The 26,946-nt window shown below is 37.0% G+C and overlaps 1 long non-coding RNA gene across 1 annotated transcript in view; it reads right to left on the reverse strand.

Moving 5' to 3' along the window:
• Positions 1–7,167: 7,167 nt before the first annotated feature.
• The window catches only part of LOC308648574, a 114,600-nt gene continuing 94,821 nt past the window's right edge, over positions 7,168–26,946 (reverse strand). Inside the window, exon 3 of the long non-coding RNA XR_014021860.1 lies at positions 7,168–8,267. This is a non-coding gene — a long non-coding RNA (uncharacterized lncRNA). The remainder of the gene's footprint in view (positions 8,268–26,946) is intronic.

Genomic DNA, 26,946 nt, shown 5'->3' on the forward strand with positions numbered 1-26,946 from the left:
AAAATAACCCTATTTGACTAAATGTCCAGTATCAGTATTGTAAACATATAGGTTACAGAATATTTTATTTCAGAGATATGGCAGAGGTTTTTAAAGATATGGCAGAGGTATTTCCTATGCTGTAGGAATGTTGTGCATATAACACAATGGTATAGGTGAAACAGAATAGGAAACAGAATAACCATCATGCGTTCATTGTGAAAACCCTTATTTGAAAACATATCTGCATTATCAGTAAAAGATGACAGTACTACATGACTGAAAATGGATAAACTGGAAAATAACTTTAGTTGGGTAATAAGAAGGGAGCAATATCTGATAATTAAAGAAAATGACAAAGTGAAATAAGAATCTCCTTCTCAGAAACCTTAGAGTGACATCTGCAAAATATGAGTCCCAGGTTTCACCATAGGTAACTATACCTCAGGGATAGGCAAAATCTTCTATGTCCCTGATGTTGAAAGACTGGAGCAATCACATGGAACTACCAGGGAATTAAAAGTCAGCAGATAATACGTGGAATTTAACAGATTCTCCCATGATCTTGACCTTTGACAACAAACCAACAAACATAAAATTGTGAATTCAACACTATGGGAATAAGCTGAGTTGCATCATCTCTCGTAGCTCTAAGTTCTCATGTACAACTTGGGGGGGTGGGGTGATGTGTAAACCTCTCACCTCAACTGCATTCCCACCACATAGTTGTCGCCATTATCCCAACCTCTTTTAGGTAACGTATTAATCAGTCATCTGTCACTATGAAGGTCTGAGATAATCAACTTATAGATCAGTGAGTAGGTTTATTTTGATACACAGTTTGGGAGGTTATGACTCCAGATCAGATAGGCCCACTTCTTTGGGGCTTTGATGGCCATGCTGGATGGCAATGGCAGAGTGTGTAGCAGAGCGAAATGCTCACCTCAGGGCCTGGAGCCAAAAGAAAGAGAGAGAGGAAAATCTGAGTCGCATCATATCCTTAGAGAACAGATCCCCAGTGACTAAACCCTCCTTCTAGACCTCACCACCCAAAGGTCCTACCACCTCCCAATAGCACCATGCTGGGTTCAGGTCACTGAGAACAGGGATTTGGGGGAACACTTATTCAAACCATAGCAGGCAGTTGATGGGAAGATTAAACATTCATATTTATAAATGTTTAGATTATACATACCCCAAACATGCATTATACTTCTTCCCTTGACTCACATGTAATGGTTCTATTACCCTCAAATCTTCCACAGCTTCCCCTTCACCTTCCTGAGGGAAATCATGCATATGCTGCCCCACTCACATCTCTGGTAATTTCACCCTGAGAAATACCATTTACGCAAATAGTTGCACTTCTTTCTTCTTTTCTTTCATCCCTCCATCCTTTACCTCAATCTTCTTAAATAAAAAAAGAAAAAGAAAAAACACAATGTCTCTCTCTCTCTCTCTCTCCTCTGTCTCTCTCTCTCTCCTTCACACACACACACACACACACACACACACACACACACACACTTTTGTTGCATTTGTGAACAAACAGCAACTTCTTACAGAGATAATAATATGCCTCCATTCTAATAAAGGAAAACTACATGTTCTGAAATAAAATTAGAATAATAAAGAACCACTAGATCAGTATTCCACAAACCTCAGTGAACAAGATCTTTTCTCTCTGAGAAGCTTATTATAAAGCATATTCTTGGGTGCTAGCCCAAGTGATTCTAATTCATCCTCTCTGGTTAAGGTCTAAAATTTTGAATAATAAATAGTCATCCTGATGATTCTGATGCAGGTGTTCCAGAGGACACACTTGAGAAACGCTATTCTGGATTGTAAATTTCATAAAGGCACAGGTATTTTCCAGAATGATGCCCTAACTTAGTACTTAGTATATACTAAAAAAAAATGTTTTTCTTGACTTTCCCCATCATTATCATATCAACAAATGGAAATTTCATTCTTCCAGTTTCTCAAATCTACATCTTTAGAGTCAACCCTCATTCTTCTCTTTTCCTCACTCTGTATCCAGCCCATCGGCAAATCATTCTGCACAGTCTGCAAAATAAATCCGAATAAATATGACTTCTCAACATCTTCATCAGTATCAGTTTCAAGCAAGTCATCAAATTTTCAGGCCCTAGACTCTTAACTGGAATTCTAGTTTACAGCCTTATTTACTGTAATATGTTATCTAAAACTTAGTATCTTAAAACAAAATAAATTTATTTGCTTACAGTTCTGGAAGTCAGAATTCCAAAATTGGTCTTTTGGCTAAAGTTAGGAGAAGGGATGGCTAGGTTCTCTGGAGGCACTGAAGGGAGAACAAGTTAACTTTCCTCTCTTCTTATGGCTTCTAGAAGCAAAGACTGCATTCTTGGGCTCATGACCTCTTCCCTGTATCACTCTTAATTCTTATTTCCATCATATAACTTCCATGGTCATATTACCTGTGCTCTCCTGATTCCTTCTTATGAGGACTGTTGTGATTATATCAGGCACCCTGATAATCCAGGACAATATCCCCATCTTAAAATTCTCAGACTCATCGCATACACAAAAATATCTTTTGTCATACCTGTGATATTCAAAAATTCTGGAGATTAGACATGGAGGGGAACTTATATTGCCCAACACACTCCATTATAATAAATTCTTAGAACTGCTAGAATAAAATTCAAACCACTCCAATCCTGGGCTTCCCATTTTCACAGCACAAAATAGGGAGCACTTACCAAAGTCTAAAGGTCATTTCTGATCAGACTCTCTGTCGCCTCTGCAGCATTATCTACCATGGCCAGTTCTTCACTTCCTGTGTTCTAGCTACATTGGCTTCTTCGCTGTTCCTCAAATAAACCAAATGTATTTTTGCCTCAAAGCTTTTGCACTTACTCTACTCTCTTCCTGGAGTGTTTGCCTGCAGATATTTACAAGCATGGCTTTCCCAAATGTCATCCAATTGCAGGTCCTGTGTGAGCACCCCATGGAGACTAGTTCTCCACTCTCAGTCCCCACCCTATGTTGCTATGTTATTTTTCATAGTATTTGTGTCTATCTGAATTAATATATATTTGTCTGTTTGCCCTCTTTCACCTACTGCTATGCCATCTAGCACTTAGCCCATAAATATACTCAAATATCAAATCTTAAATAATAAATTCAGTAATAAATGTTGAATCAATGATTTCTATAAACCCTTGTCATCAGATAACCTCTTGAAATCTTCACATTTGTTATTTTCTCGTTCTTTTATCACATATGAAAAGTCAAGGTAAATTATCATCTCTTCTTCACCATAAACCAGTATTATTTCCAATGCTTTTATTACAAATGCTTTTAACAACATAAATAGGACATTATAGTTTTGCCTACATGACCATAGCTACCATTTTTTTTTTGCAGGAAATCACATTCCAAAGTAAAAAGAACTGAGCTTCTCTCAATTTTTTTGTAGTATGTTCTGTGTATAAATTTATAACACTATTGGCATGTACCTGATACAAAAAAATGCATACCATGTATATTTATAATTCAGTAGCATGTTTGAATTCATGGGAGGTTGCTCAAATAAACCAACCGTGATGAATTAATGATAATAATATTTAGAATTACAGTAACACTTTACCAACATTAATTACTGCTCACACTATCATTGCATTGTCATCTCTCCTTTACAGATTTGGAACCTGAGGGATAAGGAAGTAATTTGCCTAAGTCACTGAGGAACCTGGTGTTAAAATTAAAACTCAATGATTCCTGGCTCTTAGAATGTGTGCTGCTACCACTAGGCCACACTCTGCTCTCCGGAGAGAAGATGTGTCAGCATGGAATTGTGCTGAAGCAAAGATGTGAAATGGTGCAACTGCATTATCTACTGAGGTCTGGAGAAGGATCTACCTGTGCTAGCAGGAGCAAGCAATAGAACCCCACTCTCGTTAGAAATTCTGGTGACTCTCCCCACAAAGTAAAGTTCAGGAAGACGAAAAATAATCTACGCCATTTAGAAAATGGTAGTCCATGTCCTGGGGGGAAAAAATCCACCAAAATTTCTTAATTTGGTTTGACCTCTAAGAATATGAATAATAAAAACTTATTTTTTACCTCTTCAGTCATCATCTACAGATCCAGCATGCATGTGGAAAACCTGATAAAATTCATTTATTTAATTTGAAGATTGGTGCTTACACAGGAAAAAAAAAGAGCTTAGCATTCTTTCCCATTTATAGAGATTTAAGGCCTGTGCTCTAACTTAAGCTATTAAAATTATACACAGGCATGTTCCGCCTTTATCAAACAGCAACTCTTTATACCTTTCCGCTGGGAAGACACCCACACTTCTTTAAAAATAAGTTGGGAAAACATTGACTGTGAATGTGTTTTTGTTTTCCTAATGGAATATCAATGGGAACTGTACACACAGATCAAGCTCTGTACACATATTATTATCTCCAAATAATTAATATTTGTGTATTATTTCCCTTGGGTTGGCTATACATGAATACAGAGGCACTGGTACGACTCATCACAAAATACAGTGTTAGCTGGTTCCAGGGGTGCCTTTCTAAATACTCCCTGCCAGTGGTTGAAGGGACTGAGGAAGCACCCTGCCGAGTCTTCCTCGGGGTGTATGTGCTAATTCTATCTTCTCCTATTGGGAAAGCAGCCAAAGGCAGAAGCAGGAAGGACAGCACTGTAGTTCCTAGAGAGAGTAAGGTGCCAGCAGTCAGGAATGAGGAAGAAAAATGTGAATTTTATAAAATAAAGACAACAGAAACAGTAATTAATACTTCAATCTTCCCATTATCCCTGAAGAGAGAAGTTTCCTTCCTAGGGCTGGCAGATAGGGTAACATCATGCAATTGCAGCCTATATTTGCTCTATGCATGTGGAATAAAATAAAGGAAGTCACCAAAAGGATTTAAGTCATAGATCGGAGTCCAGTGCAGGGACTACAATGGCAATGACCTTGTTACCTAGTAGAGTCTGCTTTACACTCTGCAACACCTCACCAACTAGCCTGGCTCACTGCTCACTCTCCACCTTGGAAGTCTGCCCAAATTTAGCTTCTATTGTTTATAAGAAAACACTATTTGAAAAAAAAAAATTAAGAATTACGTAACATAATAATTTATATGCATATACATGTTCTCCAAGATACCTTGTTTCTATGAAGTGAGAAAAGCAGATGATCCCTGAGGGAGATACTTAATCACAAATCATCTTTTGGAAAAGAGAGACTATATATGCAATGGCAAATCATCCTATCTTGTTGGAAAATATAACTAATTTATTCTATGTAAGTTCATCTAAGCTGGAGTGTATTTCTGAACATTAGGTTTTTCCATTGTGGTATAGAAAAAAGAAAATATGACCCTGCAGAGCTATTTCTTAATGTTTACAATTAGAAAGGAAAGGTGAACATTAAATTTAGTTTGGAAATTACAATGATTCTTTAAACAGCTGAAAATTCAATTCACTATTATGAGAATACTAAATAGAATCTAGATGATCATTATGTATACAAATATATAAATGCCACAATAGAGGTGGCATTTCCCCCCTAAACATGTTGCTAAAAAGAAATCCACAAAATGAAGAAAAATTAATATAAAAAAAAGTTCTTTTAAATTGAAATTTCTCAGTTCCATGGTAACAATGCATTATAAAGTTAAATAGCAATCATGTGTATAATTAAAGCAGTAATTATATGTATATTTAGATCATCAATATACAGTCCTCAATTTGTTTAAAAGAAAACAGAAAACATTGCAAAGATGAAATTTTTTATGATGGTTTTCTTTACTTCTGAGCTTTAATCCCTGTCCCCAGTTGTAAAGTATAAATTCTATAACTTAACTCCAACCTAAAATTCAGAAAAGAAAATATTTGGGAGGCAGAGAATTAATTCAAAGGAGGTAAAAATATTACCTGTGTCATATTTCCAAGGCAATTGAAGAACGTCGGCATTGGTATTTGAAAGTAGAAATTATCCATAATTTTAAGCTTTTAAATGAAAAACTCTAAAATAGAGAGAATGCAAACTTGAAAAACTATCCACAGGAACTGAAATGTCTTTTCTTTATTTTGACCTTTTATGTGTGATATTCAGAGCACCAAAGTCATACTCTGCATCTGCTAATTTGAAGCCCTGTCACTTCTGAAATCTTGGAGGGAGATATAGCTCTGTGGCCTAGCTCCCTGGATTTGGGAATATAAAGGGTATTTCAAGACCATGAAGCTAGACAAAGAGTGCTGGAGTTTCCTTTCTCTGTGGAAGATGGTTCCAACAACCTTCACAGTGAGGACAATTTGATTGGTGGATCTATAAAAAAAAAAAAGACTCCAGGAACAAACTCTCAAACAATATCTTATAAATGAAGGATGGACAGACTTTGAAGCATGAGACCAGATCAGCATTCAAATTATGGCTCCTCAGGATTAATCTTGAGATTTTTTGTTACTTAATATCTCAATGCCTCTGTAAATGCCTTCCTCATCTGTAAAAATTTGGAAAATAACAGGATGTATTTCACAAGGATTTCTGAAAGAATCAGATCAGATGGTTGTGGAAAGGTTTTGGCAATATAGCTTATTTCAATATTGCTAAATTCATGTTTGCTATCAATACTTCTACATTGAAATTTAGAATTTGCTTAAACATAGTAATCAGGTACATTTCAGGATAACCCCATTATTTCTGTAATTAGTGGATTATTAGTATAGTATGAACTGATAAAGGATGATATAAAATTCGATATTGAAGATTCACTATAATATAACAAATAATTTTAGACCTAGAAGAAACCTTACAGCTGTTGCAGCACAACTTGGTCAGAGCACCGTTTAGGAAGTTGCAGCCCATAGATGAGAAGTGTCTCATCCCAAATCAAAGCTTTTTCTTGTTTTAAGTTTAAGAGTTATGTTTCTAAGACAAAATCTTAAATTAATTTTTTTTTCTCAAAACCATAAGGGATCTGAGAGATTGTTGCTGTTTGGATTCTGAATTAACTCTTTCTACTAATTCTGTTTATATTAGTTGAAGTAATAAAATTCTCTATAAAATGACAGATATATTCAACTATTTAAGAATAAGAGAAGGCACTTGTGAAATATGTGTGTTTTTATTACTAATGACAGATGATAGGGTTCAGAACAAACAACAGTCATGCCCATGGGTACACAAAGTTATTTTCAAATTATTAAGCACATCTGTAAAACATCTTTAAAAGGTAGAATTAACATTCCCACACAAATTGGAAAAGCAAAATTGTTTATAGCCTCCCTGGGACCTTGATTTTTTCTATGATATTTTCAATAGTTTTGTCACCAGTTAAATATTAAAAATTATCACAGTTTATCCACATAAAAATGAAACTCAGTCCTTCGGATACCTTGCTTGCTTTGGGAAAAAAAAAAGATGACTATTTGCTTGCAATTGAGATAACTATTTGCTTGCAATTGAGATATTATGTCTAATAGAACTATGGAGGTTGAATTATAGAGACCAATATCTCAGAGTAATCAGACAAACTGGAGAAGTGACAAAGTCCTCCTTCATTTTCTTTTATTATCCAGAGCTATATTCTGTACTATTATCACATATTAAGAAGAAACATCATAACATATTCTAATTTGAGGAAAAGTAAATACATGAAACATTTTATTTCAAAAACATAGAATATATAAATTCTGTATAAACAGAATACAGGAAGAAATTTTTGCTTCTAATGATTCTTAATCAGTGAATTAGAATCAGTGACAGTAGGTGGACTTTTGAAATATGTGTTCTTCAAAGATTAATGAGGTAGAGACAAAACATGTAGAAATATGTGCCAAAGCCCCACAAACAGGCAACTCAAAGTATTCAAAAACAAGTCTTAATATATTTTCCTTTATCCTCTCCTTTCTTTTTTTCCTTCATTTCTTCTTATTTTTTCCTTTCTTCTTCTGTGCCTCTTCTTTCAAACCTTTCTCTTACTTACTTTAAAAGTATCTATTGGATAAAGTTGAGTAACATACAGATGAGAATGCACAGATTCCAAGTAAAAGGGCAGTTCTCAAGAAGTTGTGTCAGGAAAAGAATTAATCTTTTCCTCCTTGCTGTGCATCCATGTGCCTAGGAACCTTGAATGCTGGCCTTCCACAAGTCCTGTGGAACCAATGTGATGACAATTGGGCTAAGCTTTGCTCATTCGAGATAACATGTACCTTGGAGATCCATTTTCTCCTAGTAGTGGGATTTTTTTGGTTTTCTGGATGTTCTTCTCAGGAAATAAAGCCTGGGAACAAATAGACAAAAAAGGAGATTGATCATTGTCAGCAGCTAAGTAAAAATCAATCTAAGGACCAATGGCATAGATTAAAAAGAAACTTGAAAGAAAAGTACATAAAAGTCAGGAAAAATAAACGTTCTAGGATTTAGTTCCCCAGTGGTCATTGTCCTTATTTTCTGAAAGACTATAAATGAAAGAAAAAACTATTGTCAGAATTTAGGAGATTTTTCATTTTCTTTTCTTTGTTTTCTTTTTTCTTTTTTGATCATGTTTACAACATGCTGTGTGAGAGTTTCTTAACATTTTTTTAAAGATATTTTATTTATTTTTTACTTCATTGAAACCTGCGGCTACAGCATCAAATTAATTTATAGGAGTAAACAGTAACTCAGCAGTCAAACAGAACAAGAAGTAACATGAGCAGCTTCAAAAAGCAAGGAAGAAAAGGAGTACAAACAATGCAGGACAGCCTAAATATTCAGGAGGACCTAGAGTCATCAGAAAAATGGTCATATAAAGAACTCAAGGAACACCTTAGACAGATGGAATGGAACCTTAAAGAGGATACAAGACAGCAAATTCAAGCAGCGAAAGAACACATTGAGAATGAATTACATAAACAGATAAAAGAAGAAGTTAAGCATCTTTATCAGGAGATAGAGATTATAAAAATAATCAAACAATAATTCTAGAAATGAAGGAAATGATAAAATAAATTAAAAACTAAATTGAGAGTATCACTAACAGAGTGGAGCAAGTAGAAGCCAGAACGTCAGATAATGAAGACAAAATATACCATCTTTAAAAGAGTCTAGCCAACTCAGAAAGGCTGGTAAAAAATCACGAGAAAAACATCCAAGAGTTATGGGATAACATAAAAAAACCAAACTTACGAGTCATTGGGCTAGAAGAAGGTACGGAGATTCAAACCAAGGGAATGAGTAACCTGCTGAATGAAATAATTACAGAAAACTTTCCAGAAATAAAAGAGGAAACAGATATACAAATTGAAGATGCATACAGGACACCGAGCACACAAAATCACAGTAGACCAAAGCCAAGACACATTGTTATGAAGATATCCAATATACAGAACAAAGAAAAAATATTAAAAGCTACAAGAGAAAGGAGACAGATTACATTCAGGGGTAAACCAATAAGGTTAACAACGGATTTTTCATCACAGACACTGAAAGCAAGAAGGTCATGGAACAATGTATTTCAAACTCTGAAAGACGATGGATGCCAACCAAGAATTTTGTATCCATCAAAATTAAGCTTCAGGTATGACAACGAAATAAAAATCTTTCATGATAAACAACAGTTAAAAGAATTTGCAGCCAGAAAACCAGCATTGCAAAGCATTTTGAGCAAAACACTACACAAGGAAGAAATGAAAAACAATAACCAAAACCATCAGTAGGAAGTGCCGCGGTAAAGACAGAGGACGAGGGGAAAGATAATAATGGAGAAACAAACTAAATTTTTTTAAAAAAGGATAAATAATCAAACATGGATGGAAGTACAAACCATATATCAATAGTAACTCTGAATGTTAATGGCTTAAACTCTCCAATAAAGCGACATAGGCTGGTATCATGGATTAAAAAAACAAATCCAACAATATGCTGCCTCCAGGAGACACATCTGATTGGAAAAGACATACACAGGCTGAAGGTGAAAGGATGGGAAAAAATATACCACGCACACGGTCCTCGCAAGCAAGCAGGGGTGGCCATCCTCATATCGAATAAAATCGACTTCAAGACTAAGTTAATCAAAAAGGATAAAGAAGGACAGTATATACTGTTAAAAGGAACCATTCACCAACAAGACATAACAATTATCAATATTTATGCACCAAATAATGGTGCTGCAACATTCATAAAACAAATTCTCCTCAAATTCAACAATCAAATAGACCACAACACAATAATTATGGGTGACTTCAACACACCTCTCTCACCATTGGACAGATCCTCCAAACAAAAGTTGAATAAAGAAACTATAGAACTCAATATCACAATCAATAACCTAGACTTAACTGATATATATAGAATATATCAACCATCATCAAATGGATATACTTTTTTCTCAGCAGCACATGGATCCTTCTCAAAAATAGACCATATATTATGCCATAGGGCAACCCTCAGTAAATATAAAGGGGTGGAGATAATACCATGCATTTTATCTGATCATAATGGAATGAAACTGGAAATCAATGATAAAAGAAGGAAGGAAAATCCTACATCACATGGAAAATGAACAATATGCTACTGAATGATCAATGGGTTACAGAAGACATAAAGGAGGAAATCAAAAAATTCTTAGAGATAAATGAAAATACAGACACAACATATCGGAATCTATGGGACACAATGAAAGGAGTTTTAAGAGGAAAATTCATCGCCTGGTGGTCATTCCTCAAAAAAAGAAAAAACCAACAAATAAATGAGCTCACACTTCACCTCAAAGCCCTAGAAAAGGAAGAGCAAAACAACAGCAAATGTAGCAGAAGGCAAGAAATAATTAAAATCAGAGCGGAAATCAATGAAATTGAAACAAAAGAAACTATTGAAAAAATTAACAAAACTAAAAGTTGGTTCTTCGAAAAAATAAATAAGATCGACAGACCTTTAGCCATGCTAATGAAAAGAAGAAGAGAGAGAACTCAAATTACTAACATATGGGATGAAAAAGGCAATATCACAACAGATTCTCTACAGAAATACAGAAGACAATTAGAAATTATTTTGAAAACCTATATTCCAATAAAATAGAAGATAGTGAAGACATCGATAAATTTCTTAAGTCATATGATTTGCCCAGACTGAGTCAGGAGGATACACACAATTTGAACAGAACAATATCAATGGATGAAATTGAAGAAGCCATCAAAAGACTACCAACCAAGAAAAGCCCAGGACCGGATGGGTATACAGTGGAGTTTTACAAAACCTTTAAAGAAGAATAAATACCAATACTTTTCAAGTTATTTCAGGAAATAGAAAAAGAGGGAGCTCTTCCAAACTCATTCTATGAGGCCAACATCACCCTGATTCCGAAACCAGACAAAGACACTTCAAAGAAAGAAAACTACAGACCAATATCTCTAATGAACCTAGATGCAAAAATCCTCAATAAAATTCTGGCGAATCGAATACAAAAACACATCAAAAAAATTGTGCACCATGATCAAGTAGGATTCATCCCTGGGATGCAAGGATGGTTCAACATATGGAAATCAATAAATGTTATTCACCACATCAATAGACTTAAAGATAAGAACCATATGATCATCACAATAGATGCAGAGAAAGCATTCGACAAAGTACAGCATCCCTTTATATCCAAAACATTAGAAAAACTAGGGATAACAGGAACTTACCTTGACATTGTAAAAGCTATCTATGCTAAGCCTCAGGCTAGCAACATTCTGAATGGACAAAAGTTGAAGGCATTCCCTCTAAAATCCGGAACAAGACAGGGATGCCCTCTATCTCCACTTCTATTCAATATAGTTCTCGAAACACTGGCCAGAGCAATTAGACAGACGAAAGAAATTCAAGGCATAAAAATTGGAAAAGAAGAACTTAAATTATCACTATTTGCAGATAACATGATTCTATACCTAGAAGACCCAAAGGGTCTACAAAGAAACTACTAGAACTAATAAATGAATTCAGCAAAGTGGAAGGATATAAAATCAACACGCATAAATCAAAGGCATTTCTGTATATCAGCGACAAAACTTCTGAAATGGAAATGAGGAAAAACACTCCATTCACAATATCCTCAAAAAAAAAATAAAATACTTGGGAATCAACCTAACAAAAGAGGTGAAAGATTTATACAATGAAAACTACAGAACCCTAAAGAGAGAAGTAGAAGAAGATCTTAGAAGATGGAAAAATATACCCTGTTAATGGATAGGCAGAACTAACATCATCAAAATGGCGATATTACCAAAAGTTCTCTATAGGTTTAATGCAATGCCAATCAAAATCCCAATGGCATTTCTTGTAGAAATAGATAAAGCAATCATGAAATTCATATGGAAAAATAAAAGACCCAGAATAGCAAAAGCAATTCTAAGCAGGAAGTGTGAATCAGGCGGTATAGCGATACCAGATTTCAAACTATATTACAGAGCAATAGTGACAAAAACAGCATGGTACTGGTACCAAAACAGGCGGGTGGACCAATAGAATAGAGGACACAGAGAGTAATCCACAAAGTTACAACTATCTTATATTTGATAAAGGGGCTAAAAGCATGCAATGGAGGAAGGATAGCATCTTCAACAAACGGTGTTGGGAAAACTGGAAATCCATATGCAACAAAATGAAACTGAATCCCTTTCTCTCGCCATGCACAAAAGTTAACTCAAAATGGATCAAGGAGCTTGATATCAAATCAGAGACTCTGTGTCTGATAGAAGACAAAGTTGGCTCTGATCTACAGATTGTGGGGTCGGGCTCCAAATTCCTTAATAGGACACCCATAGCAGAAGAGTTAATAACAAGAATCAACAAATGGGACTTAATTAAACTTAAAAGTTTTTTTCTCAGCAAAAGAAACAATAAGAGAGGTAAATAGGGAGCCTACATCCTGGGAACAAATTTTTACTCCTCACACTTCAGATAGAGCCCTAATATCCAGAGTATACAAAGAACTCAAAAAAATTAGACAATAAGATAACAAATAACCCAATCAACAAATGGGCCAAGGACCTAAACAGACACTTCTCAGAGGAGGATGTACAATCAATCAACAAGTACATGAAAAAATGCTCACCATCTCTAGCAGTCAGAGAAATGCAAATCAAAACCACCCTAAGATACCATTTCACTCCAGTAAGATTGGCAGCCACTATACTCAAACAACAACAAGTGCTGGCGAGGATGTGGAGAAAAGGGTACACTTGTACATTGCTGGTGGGACTGCAAATTGGTGCGGCCAATTTGGAAAGCAGTTTGGAGACTCCTGGGTAAGCTGGGAATGGAACCACCATTTGACCCTGCTATTGCCCTTCTCGGACTATTCCCTGAAGACCTTAAAAGAGCATGCTACAGGGATACTGCCACATCGATGTTCATAGCAGCACAATTCACAATAGCTAGACTGTGGAACCAACCCAGATGCCCTTCAATAGATGAATGGATAAAAAAAATGTGGCATCTATACACAATGGAGTACTATGCAGCAATAAAAAATGACAAAATCATAGAATTTGCAGGGAAATGGATGGCACTAGAGCAGATTATGCTTAGTGAAGCTAGCCAATCCCTAAAAAACAAATACCAAATGTCTTCTTTGATATAATGAGAGCAACTATGAACAGAGCAGGGAGGAAGAGTAAGAAGAAAAGAGTAACATTAAACAGAGACATGAGATGGGAGGGAAAGGGAGACAAAAGGTAAATTGCATGGAAATGAAGGGAGACCCTCATTGCTATACAAAATTACATATAAGAGGTTGTGAGTGGAATGGGAAAATAAACTAGGAGAGAAATGAATTACAGTAGATGGGGTAGAGAGTGAAGATGGGAGGGGAGAGGAGGGGGGAAAGTAGGGGATAGGAAAGGTAGCAGAATACAACAATTACTAATAAGGCATTATGTAAAATTGTGGATGTGTAACCAACGTGATTCTGCAATCTGCATTTGGGGTAAAATTGGGGGTTCATAAACCACTTCAATCTAATGTATGAAATATGATATGTCAAGAGCTTTGTAATGTTGTGAACAACCAATTAAAAAAAAAGAAGGGAAATTTTTAAAAAAAAGAAAAAAAAAGAAATTTTGTTTATTTTTTAGTTGTAGATGCACACAACACAATGCCTTTATTTTTATGTGGTGCTGAGGATGGACCCGGGTCCCGCCTGTGCTAGAGTGCTCTATCGCTGAGCCATAATCCCAGCTTATTCTTAACATTTTATAAACCAAAACTGCCTAAGCTCCTGATTTCCTGCTACTCTCAATAAATGTTAAGGATAAGGTTGGTGGGGAGGAAATTTTATATAACTTTATAAGTTATGGCATAGTAAAACAGTTTACAATTAGTACTAATAACAATGCCTGGCACATAGTAAATGCTAAATAAATGTTTATAAATGAATGCTTGTCCCCATAGGGACAGAGCAAGTTCCTGGTGCCATACTGTTCCATTGGACATTGATTCAGCATCAGCTCCATGGTAGTAAATGGAGAAGAATATAAGGTAGCTAGTTTTCTCACTGTAGGATAAAGCTTCTCATACTCTGTTGGGACAAGATTCTTAACCAGCAGGCACTCAGAGGGTAATTCAAGTACAGAGAATGGGAAATAGAAAATTTTGAGGGCAGTATATATATATGGAGATGGAGAGGGGTGGAGAGAAAGCAAAAATGACATTTTAAAGTATGCTAAATACAGAATAGTATCTTTTCTTCTTTTTTATATATGTGAGAATTGTAAGAATATCTCAAATACTTCTTAACATTTAATATTTTAGAAACTAAAGAATTGCCTTCATGGTCAAAAAGATAGAGGATAGATAGGGGACAATATTTTATATATACTGATATAGGGTATTGTAAAATAAAATTCTGGCATTGGTTGTAGAAATTTAGTGATATTATGATATCAGGCAGATTAAGCCTCAGTTTTAAAAGTTACATAGTTAACTTCAGGCAGAAGATGGATGAACACATCTTGGGATATGACATTTGTAATTGCTCTAGTATATTTCCTCAGTAATGGCAGATTGAGCTTAGTCTCTTTGGGGAAAACCTTTTCAAAGAAAATAGAAAAGCCTCAACTCCAAGCCAAAAAAAAAAAAAAAAATACACGTACGTGTGTGTGTGTGTGTGTGCATGTAAACATAATGTAAATATATTTATATATAATATGCTTAATGTATACAAAATATATGTATCCTCAAATCAGTTTTTTCTTTTATTTAATCAGCAAAGGGTTGGGCCTTCTATTGTATGTTAGTCATTACTCTGAGATCTACAAATAAAATTCTTTAAAATGAAAAAAAAAATTCAGTTTAAAATTTATTTGATCACACGTTCCATGTAGTTAAAAAGATCTCCTAAGACTGGTATGGACTCTTCCTTTGGAGAAGCCCATCAGTCTCTGAAAACAGCACATGAAAGGGGCATAGCAAACTACGGAGTCACTATCTTTGCACAGTAAGTTGAATCATCATGACAATATCAAAGATTTGAGGGGATCCAACATGGCAGCTGGAGAGGAAGCAGTGATTTCAATATCTCCACATTAACGGGATCAGAAAGACCCATTAAAACAGCTACATTCTACCTACTGAGGAACTTCTAGCAAAATTCCATTAAAAGGGGACCTGCTGGGAATTAGTAAGTTTATTAGAAGTGACAGTTTGTCCCAGACAAGTGAATCTTGGCTGGCCACGCGGGTGCAGAGGTCCAATCCCACCGCCACTGGCCACTTCTGCAAGCGGCCGGCGGCCGGGAGCGGCACGGCGAGAAGGGTCCCCGCCCAACCCGGCAGACGGCCCCCACCATCCCGGCTCTCCTGGCGGCCCCACTCTCACTCTGCCAACGGCCACCCGGCCCTCCCGGCTCTTAGCCACGCTGCCACAGCTGCCCAGCTCTACAAGCCGCCCCGGCGGCCCAGCGCAGCGAGAGGTGTCCCCGCCTGGCCCAGCAGATGGCCCGTGCCCTCCCGGCTCTGCTAAGGGCCCCACCCACCTGGCAAACGGCTCGCATCCCCCCCAGATGACGTGAAGGGAATTTAACCAAGCCTTTATGAAATAGCGAACTGGGAACTAAAACCAGAGATTGTGTCAGACCAGAGATAAGCCAGTTCCACCCCTCCCTTCGGACACTCCGGCAAGGAGCCAGGGGCCTGCCATAGCAGAGAGGGGAAGTCACCAAAGTTCATCCAAAGAGATTCCTTTCCAGCGGAATCTACTTTAGCAGGTGTGTGACTCCCACCCACACCAGATACAAACAACCAGGAAACTTCAAAATATCTCCGTGGGCATGACCGTAAGGGCCAAAGGACTCTCGACCCCCAACTCCCCCTACTGCCAGTGACGTGGGCGTGACTGTAGGGGTAGAGGGAAGCAGAGAAGACTCCCCACCCCCAAATCCCCCAACCGCCAACTGAGAGGACGTGACGGTAGGGGTGGAGGGAAACAGAGGACACTCCAGACCCCCAACTCCTCCTACCACCAGCGGAGTGGTTGTGATTGTAGGGGCTGAGGGAAGCAGAGGGGATCCTCGACCCCCAATGCCCATTACCACCAGCGGCAACACCAATGGTCTTAGCTGCCAGATTGCGAAGTTGTGCCCACCAAAGGGGTCCGGAAAAATTAAATTATTGACTCCCAGACCACAGCTCCACAGCACTGGGGGTTAGATGAATGACAGAGAGAGTGCTCAGTCGTTAGGGAAATAGAGCACTTGGTGGGGCTGAAAGTGTAACCAAATCCTTGGGGAACTGCCTCTGGTGAGCAGGACCTGGCTGGCTGGCAGGAGGAAGGGGAGGAGGGGCCATAGAAGTGAAACGACTCTGGACCAACAGGATTGAGAGACTCCCAGGAGCCGCCTTACAGGTATTGCTGTTGACACATTGAGGGCAAAACTCAGCCCGGAGGGCACAGCTTTGCCTATGGGAAGAGAAGAAAATGGATCTCTAAGACCTAATTTTATTTCTTATTTCATGTTATTTTTTCCTCTCCCTTTTCCCTCTCTCTCTCCCCTTCCAAGTTTTATTGTTCTTTCCATTCTCCTCTATGCTATCTATCTCCCTTTCCTTCTTTCTTTTCAAGAGCACCTTCCTTCCCCTTCCCCCCAACTTTCATCCCAAGCATTACATCCTCCATTTCGTGTAACTGTCTAAATGCAAATAGGTGAATGTTTCGAGGCCATCTATAGTGCTCCTAAATACCTAGCTTCTACCAACACCCTGATCCAATCAACGGTTAGTATCCCCCTTCAGTAGAGCAATCTTCTAAAGTAGCCAAGACATACTAACCCTTATACCTGCATAGCACCTAACCTAAAGTCCTAAGAACAAAAAACAAACCACTATATGCATACAAAATCCGGAAGCCCTTTATATATTGAATGAATCAGCTCTAAAGTACAATAAAGCCCAACATCTATAGGCATAATCATCCACCACAAAGGAGAGACAACAGAGATAAACAAAGCCAAAACAAATGTATAGGAGAAAGCAGTTACAAAGCAGTCAAACAGAGCTGGAAAGTAACGTGAACAACATGAAAAAACAAGGGAAAAAAGGATTACAGATAATGCAGGACAACTTAAATCTACAGGAGGACCTACAAGCATCAGAAACATGGACAGGGAAAGAAATCAAGGCATATCTAACTCAGATGGAACGGAATTTTAGAGAAGACATGAGACAGCAAATCCAAGAATTGAAAGTATATTTTGAAAACGAACTAAACAAACAAATTCAAACTGCAAAGAATGAGCTTTACCAGGAGATAGAGATCTTTAAAAAAAACCAAACAGTAATTTTAGAAATGCAAGAAACCATAAACCAGATTAAAAATGCTAACGAGAATATTACAAATACACTAGATCAAGTAGAAGTCCGAACATCCGATAATGAAGACAAAGTTTATCAACTTGAAAAGAGTATAGTCAACACTGAAAAGATGCTTAAATCTCACGAGCAATCTATCCAAGAGTTATGGGATCTTGTCTAAAAAACAAATTTGAGAGTCATTGGGATAGAAGAAGGCACAGAGGTTCAAACCAAAGGAATGCACAACCTATGAAATGAAATAATCCTAGAAAACTTCCCAGAGATGAAAGATGGAATGGATTGCCAAATCCTGGAAGCCTACAGGACCCCAAACATCCAAAACTGTAATAGACCAACTCCAAGACATATAATTATGAAGATAGCCAACATACAGAACAAGGAGAGAATATTAAAAGCTACGAGGGAAAGGAGGCACATTACATTCAGGGGTAAACCAATTAGGTTAACGGCTGATTTTTCATCATAGACTTTGAAAGTGAGAAGATCCTGGAACAATGTATTTCAAACGCTGAAAAATAATGGTCTCCAACCAAGAATAATGTATCCAGCAAAATTAAGCTTAGATTTGACAATGAAATTAAAATCTTTCACGATAAACAAAACCTAAAAGAATTTGCAGCCAGAAAACCAGCAGTGCAAAGCATTTTGGGCAAAATTCTACAAGAAGAGGAATGGAAAAATAGTGCCCAAAACCAACAGTGGGAGGTATCTCAGTAAAGGGGGAGGAAAAAAAAACAAAAAGTAAAAGCTAGCCAAACTAAAATAAATAAATAAATAAACATGACTGGAAGTACAAACCATATTTCAATTGTAACCTTAAATGTTAATGGACTAAACTCACCAATAAAGAGACACAGGCTAGTAACCTGGATCAAAAAAACAAACCCAACAATATGCTGCCTTCAGGAGACTCATATGATAGGAAAAGACATACACAGGCTGAAGTTGAAAGGTTGGGAAAAATCATATCACTCACATGGCCCTCGGAAGCAAGCAGGAGTGGCCATACTCATATCGAATAAAATCAAATTCAAGCCTAAGTTAATCAAAAGGGATAAAGAAGGACACTATATCCTGTTAAAAGGAACTATCCACCAACAAGACATAACAATTATCAATTTATATGCACCAAATAATGGTGCAGCAACGTTCATAAAACAAACTCTCCTCAAGTTCAAGAGTCAAATTGACCACAACACAATAATCATGGGTGACTTCAACACACCACTCTCACCATTAGACAGATCCTCCAGACAAAAGCTGAATAAAGAAACTATAGAACTCAATGACACAATCAATAACCTAGACTTAACCGACATATATAGAATATATAAACCATCATCAAGTGGATACACGTTCTTCTCAGCAGCACATGGATCTTACTCAAAGATAGATCACATATTATGCCATAGGCCAACTCTTAGTAAATATAAAGGTGTGGAGATAATACCATGCACCATATCTGATCATAATGGAATGAAACTGGAAATCAATGATAAAAGCAGGAAGGAAAAATCCAGCATCACATGGAAAATAAACAATATGGTACTGAATCATCAGTGGGTTACAGAAGACATAAAGGAGGAAATCAAAAAATTCTTAGAGATAAACGACAATTCAGACACAACATACCGGTATCTATGGGACACAATGAAAGCAGTTCTAAGAGAGAAATTCATTTCCTGGAGTTCATTCCTCAAAAAAAGAAAAAACCAACAAATAAACGAACTCACACTACATCTCAAAACGCTAGAAAAGGAAGAGCAAAACAACAGCAAATGTAGCAGAAGACAAGAAATAATTAAAAACAGAGCGGAAATCAACAAAATCGAAACAAAAAAAAATTGAAAAAATTGATAAAACTAAAAGTTTGTTCTTTGAAAGAATAAATAAGATTGACAGACCCTTAGCCATGCTAACGAAGAGAAGAGAGAAAACTCAAATTACTAACATATGGGATGAAAAAGGCAATATCACAACAGACACTACAGAAATACAGAAGATAATTAGAAAGTATTTTGAAACCCTATATTCTAATAAAATAGAAGACAGTGAAGACATCGATAAATTTCTTAAGTCACATGAGCTGCCCAGATTGAGTCAGGAAGACACACACAATTTAAACAGACCAATAACAAAGGAAGAAATAGAAGAAGCCATTAAAAGACTACCAATCAAGAAAAGCCCTGGACCGGATGGGTATACAACGGAGTTTTACAAAACCTTCAAAAAGAATTAATACCAATACTTTTCAAACTATATCAATAAATAGAAAAAGAAGGAGCTCTTCCAAATTCATTCTATGAGGCCAACATCACCCTGATCCCAAAACCAGACAAAGACACTTCAAAGAAAGAAAACTACAGACCAATATCTCTAATGAACATAGATGCAAAAATCCTCAATAAAATCCTGGTGAACCGAATACAAAAGCATATAAAAAAAATTATACACCATGATCAAGTAGGATTCATCCCTGGGATGCAAGGTTGGTTCAATATACGGAAATCAATAAATATTATTCACCACATCAATAGACTTAAAGATAAGAACCATATGATCGTCTCAATAGATGCAGAAAAAGCATTCAACAAAGTACAGCATCCTTTTATGTTCAAAACACTAGAAAAACTGGGGATAACAGGAACTTACCTCAACATTGTAAAAGCTATATATGCTAAGCCTCAGGCTAGTATCATTCTAAATGGAGAAAAACTGAAGGCATTCCCGCTAAAATCTGGAACAAGACAGGGATGCCCTCTCTCACCACTTCTATTTAATTTAGTCCTTGAAATACTAGCCAGAGCAATTAGAGAGACAAAAGAAATTAAAGGCATAAAAATAGGAAAATAAGAACTTAAAATATCACTATTTGCGGACGATATGATCCTATACCTAGAACACCCAAAAGGGTCTACAAAGAAACTACTAGAACTAATAAATGAATTCAGCAAAGTGGCAGGATATAAAATCAACACACATAAATCAAAGGCATTCCTGTATATCAGCAACAAAACTTCTGAAATGGAAATGAGGAAAACCACCCCATTCACAATATCCTCAAAAAAAAAAAATACTTGGGAATCAACCTAACAAAAGAGGTGAAAGATTTATACAATGAAAACTACAGAACCCTAAAGAGAGAGATAGAAGAAGATCTTAGAAGATGGAAAAATGTACCCTGTTCATGGATAGGCAGAACCAACATCATCAAAATGGCAATATTACCCAAAGTTCTCTACAGGTTCACCGCAATGCCAATCAAAATCCCAACAGCATTTCTTGTAGAAATAGATAAAGCAATCATGAAATTCATATGGAAAAACAAAAGACCCAGAATAGCAAAAGCAATTCTAAACAGGAAGTGTGAATCAGGCGGTATAGCAATACCTGATTTCAAACTATATTACAGAGCAATAGTAACAAAAACAGCATTGTACTGGTACCAAAACAGGCAGGTGGACCAATGGTACAGAATAGAGGACACAGAGACCAATCCACAAAATTACAACTTTCTTATATTTGATAAAGGCGCTAAAAGCATGCAATGGAGAAAGGATAGCATCTTCAACAAATGGTGCTGGGAAAACTGGAAATCCATATGCAACGAAATGAAGCTGAACCCCTTTCTCTCGCCATGCACAAAAGTTAATTCAAGGGATCCAACATGGCCGCCGGCGAGGAAGCAGCGATTCCAATGTCTCCACATTAACGGGATCAGAAAGACCCATTGGAACACCTGCAGTCTACCTACTGAGGAACTTCTAGCAAAATTCCATGAAGAGGGGACCTGCCGGGAATTGTTTTACTGCTCTTTCCATTCTCCTCTATGCTATCTATCTCCCTCTCCTTCTTTCTATTCAAGAGCACCTACCTTCCCCTTCCCCCCAACTTTCATCCCCAAGCATTACATCCTCCATTTCGCGTAACTGTCTAAATACAAATAGGTGTGCACCCTCCCCCCGCGCCTGCAAGGTAGCCGGACCTGCAACCCACCAGCAGGTCAGGCCCAGCAACCTGGGAGTGGCAGAGCCGCCCCCACGCGCCTGCAAGGTAGGCGCACCTGCTACCAACCAGCAGAACAGGCCCAGCGGCCTGCCGATGTGGTAGGCACAGTGCCCCAATTGGAGGAGGAGCAGATCCCCTGCCCGTGCCTGCGCAGGAGACTTTGCAACTATACAAGAGTAATACAAATATATAGGGGGAAAATTCAACAACACAACAGTCTCAGTAAGCAGAAAGAAACGCGAATAATATGAAGAGACAAGGAAAGAAAGGACCATAAGCAATGCAGGTCAACTCAACATTAGAAGAGGTAATATCTGCAGCAGATGGAATGTCAGATAAAGAATTCAGGAGATATATGCTTCAGATGATCTGGAGTCTCAAGGAAGACATTAGACAGCAAAATCAGACAATGAAAGATCTCTTCAACAATGAAATACATAAACAAATCCAGGAAGCAAAAGATCAACTATACAGGGAGATAGAAGTTATAAAAAACAAACAAACAGAAATCCTAGAAAGGCAGGAAGCAATAAACCAACTTAAAAACTCAATTGAGAATACTACCAGCAGAGTAGAACACTTAGAAGATAGAACGTCAGACAATGAAGACAAAGTATTTCAACTTGAAAAGAACACAGACAGCTCAGCAAGACAGTTAAGAAACCATGCGCAGAACATCCAAGAGATATGGGATAACATAAAGAGACCAAACTTAAGAGTCATTGGGATACAGGAAGGCATGGAGGTCCATACCAAAGGAATAAACAATCTATTCAATGAAATAATACGAGAAAACTTCCCAGACTTGAAGAATGAGACAGAATTCCAAATCCTAGAAGCCTACAGGACGCCGAATGTGCATAATCATAAGAGATCCACACCTAGACACATTATAATGAAGATGCCCAACATACAGAATAAAGAGAGAAATTTAAAAGCTACAAGAGAAAGGAAACAGATTACATTTAGGGGTAAACCAATCAGGATAACAGCTGATCTCTCAACACAGACTTTGAAAGCTAGAAGATCCTGGAATAACATATTTCAAACACTGAAAGAAAATGGGTTCCAACCAAGAATTGTGTATCCAGCAAAATTGAGCTTCAAGATGGAAGATGAAATTAAAACCTTCCACAATAAACAAAAGTTAAAAGAATTTGCAGCTAGAAAACCATCTCTCCAAAAAATTCTCAGCAAAACATTACAGGAAGAGGAAATGGAAAATAACAATGAAAACCAACAGTGGGAGGTAGGACAGTAAAGGGGGGAAATAATCAAAGAGGAAAACAAACCATATTCAGTAACATAAATAAACTAATATGGCTGAAAGGATAACCCATATCTCAATAATAACCCTAAATGTTAATGGCTTAAACTCACCAATTAAGAGACACAGGCTAGTAGAATGGATCACAAAACATGACCCAACAATATGCTGCCTACAGGAGACGCATTTGATAGGAAAAGACATACATAGACTGAAGGTGAAAGGTTGGGAAAAATCATATCACTCATATGGACTGCGGAAACAAGCAGGAGTGTCCATACTCATATCAAATAAAATAGATTTCAAGCCAAAGTTAATCAAAAGGGATAAAGAGGGACACTACATACTGCTCAAGGGAAACATACACCAACAAGACATAACAATCATAAATATATATGCCCCAAACAATGGTGCAGCTATGTTCATCAAACAAACTCTTCTCAAGTTCAAGAGTCTAATAGACCACCATACAATAATCATGGGAGACTTTAACACACCTCTCTCACCACTGGACAGATCTTCCAAACAAAAGTTGAATAAGGAAACTATAGAACTCAATAACACAATTAACAACCTAGACTTAATTGACATATATAGAATATACCACCCAACATCAAACAGTTACACTTTTTTCTCAGCAGCACATGGATCCTTCTCAAAAATAGGTCATATATTATGTCACAGGGCAACTCTTAGACAATATAAAGGAGTAGAGATAATACCATGCATCTTATCTGACCATAATGGAATGAAACTGAAAATCAACGATAAAAGAAGGAAGGAAAAATCATGCATCACTTGGAGAATGAACAACAGGTTACTGAATGATCAATGGGTTATAGAAGACATTAAGGAGGAAATTAAAAAATTCTTAGAGATAAATGAAAACACAGACACAACATATCGGAATCTATGGGACACATTGAAAGCAGTTCTAAGAGGAAAATTCATTCCATGGAGTTCATTCCTTAAAAAAAGAAAAAACCAACAAATAAATGATCTCATACTTCATCTCAAAATCCTAGAAAAAGAAGAGCAAAACAACAGCAAAAGAAGTAGAAGGCAAGAAATAATTAAAATCAGAGCTGAAATTAATGAAATCGAAACAAAAGAAACAACTGAAAAAATTGATAAAACTAAAAGTTGGTTCTTTGAAAAAAATAAATAAGATCGACAGACCCTTAGCCATGCTAACAAAGAGAAGAAGAGAGAGAACTCAAATTACTAGCATACAGGGTGAAAAAGGCAATATCACAACAGACACTTCAGAAATACAAAAGATAATCAGAAATTATTTTGAATCCTTATACTCCAATAAAATAGAAGATAGTGAAGGTATCGATAAATTTCTTAAGTCATATGATCTGCCCAGATTGAGACAGGAGGATATAGACAACCTAAACAGACCAATATCAATTGAGGAAATAGAAGAAACTATCAAAAGATTACCAACTAAGAAAAGCCCAGGACCAGATGGGTATACAGCAGAGTTTTACAAGACCTTTAAAGAGGAACTAATACAAATACTTTTCAAGCTATTTCAGGAAATAGAGGGAGAACTTCCAAATTCATTCTACGAGGCCAACATCACACTGATTCCTAAACCAGACAAAGATACTTCAAAGAAAGAAAACTACAGACCTATATCTCTAATGAACCTAGACGCAAAAATCCTCAATAAAATTCTGGCGAATCGGATACAAAATCATATCAAAAAAATTGTACACCATGATCAAGTAGGATTCATCCCTGGGATGCAAGGCTGGTTCAATATACGGAAATCAATAAATGTTATCCACCACATCAATAGACTTAAAAATAAGAACCATATGATCATCTCGATAGATGCAGAAAAAGCATTCGACAAAGTACAGCATCCCTTTTTGTTCAAAACTCTCGAAAAAATAGGGATAACAGGAACATACCTCAACATTGTAAAAGCAATCTATGATAAGCCCCAGGCTAGCATCATTCTGAATGGAGAAAAGTTGAAGGCATTCCCTCTAAAATCTGGAACAAGACAGGGATGCCCTCTCTCACCACTTCTGTTCAACATAGTTCTCGAAACACTGGCCAGAGCAATTAGACAGACGAAAGAAATTAAAGGCATAAAAATAGGAAAAGAAGAACTTAAATTATCACTATTTGCAGATGACATGATTCTATACCTAGCAGACCCAAAAGGGTCTACAAAGAAACTATTAGAGCTAATAAATGAATTCAGCAAAGTGGCAGGATATAAAATCAACACGCATAAATCAAAGGCATTCCTGTATATCAGCGACAAACCCTCTGAAATGGAAATGAGGACAACCACTCCATTCACAATATCCTCAAAAACAATAAAATACTTGGGAATCAACCTAACAAAAGAGGTAAAAGACTTATACAATGAAAACTATAGAACCCTAAAGAGAGAAATTGAAGAAGATCTTAGAAGATGGAAAAATATACCCTGTTCATGGATAGGCAGAACTAACATTATCAAAATGGCGATATTACCAAAAGTTCTCTATAGGTTTAATGCAATGCCAATCAAAATCCCAATGGCATTTCTTGAAGAAATAGAGAAAGCAATCATGAAATTCATATGGAAAAATACAAGACCCAGAATAGCAAAAACAATGCTAAGCAGGAAGTGTGAATCAGGTGGTATAGCGATACCAGACTTCAAACTATACTACAGAGCAATAGTAACAAAAACAGCATGGTATTGGTACCAAAACAGGCGGGTGGACCAATGGTACAGAATAGAGGACACAGAAACCAACCCACAAAACTACAACTTTATTATATTTGATAAAGGGGCTAAAAGCATGCAATGGAGGAAGGATAGCATCTTCAACAAATGGTGCTGGGAAAACTGGAAATCCATATGCAACAAAATGAAACTGAATCCCTTTCTCTCGCCATGCACAAAAGTTAACTCAAAATGGATCAAGGAGCTTGATATCAAACCAGAGACAAGGCATCTGATAGAAGAAAAAGTTGGCTACGACCTACACACTGTGGGGTCGGGCTCCAAATTCCTCAATAGGACACCCATAGCACAAGAATTAATATCTAGAATCAACAAATTGGACTTGCTCAAACTAAAAAGTTTTTTCTCAGCAAAAGAAACAATAAGAGAGGTAAATAGGGAGCCTACATCATGGGAACAAATCTTTACTCCTCACACTTCAGATAGAGCCCTAATATCCAGAGTATATAAAGAACTCAAAAAATTAGACAATAAGATAACAAATAACCCAATCAACAAATGGGCCAAGGACCCAAACAGACACTTCTCAGAGGAGGACATACAATCAATCAACAAGTACATGAAAAAATGCTCACCATCTCTAGTAGTCAGAGAAATGCAAATCAAAACCACCCTAAGATACCATCTCACTCCAGTAAGATTGGCAGCCATTATGAAGTCAAACAACAACAAGTGCTGGCGAGGATGTGGGGAAAAGGGTACACTTGTACATTGTTGGTGGGACTGCAAATTGGTGCAACCAATTTGGAAAGCAGTATGGAGATTTCTTGGAAAGCTGGGAATGGAACCACCATTTGATCCAGCTATTCCCCTTCTGGGTCTATTCCCTAAAGACCTAAAAACAGCATGCTACAGGGACACTGCTACATCGATGTTCATAGCAGCACAATTCACAATAGCAAGACTGTGGAAGCAACCTAGATGCCCTTCAATATACAAATGGATAAAAAATGTGGCATTTATACACAATGGAGTATTACTCTGCATTAAGAAATGACAAAATTATAGAATTTGGAGGGAAATGGATGGCATTAGAGCAGATTATGCTAAGTGAAGCTAGCCAATCCCTAAAAAACAAATGCCAAATGTCTTCTTT

The sequence above is a fragment of the Spermophilus citellus genome (assembly GCF_964194105.1).
Source record: "Spermophilus citellus genome assembly, chromosome: 4".
Lineage (NCBI taxonomy): Eukaryota > Metazoa > Chordata > Mammalia > Rodentia > Sciuridae > Spermophilus > Spermophilus citellus.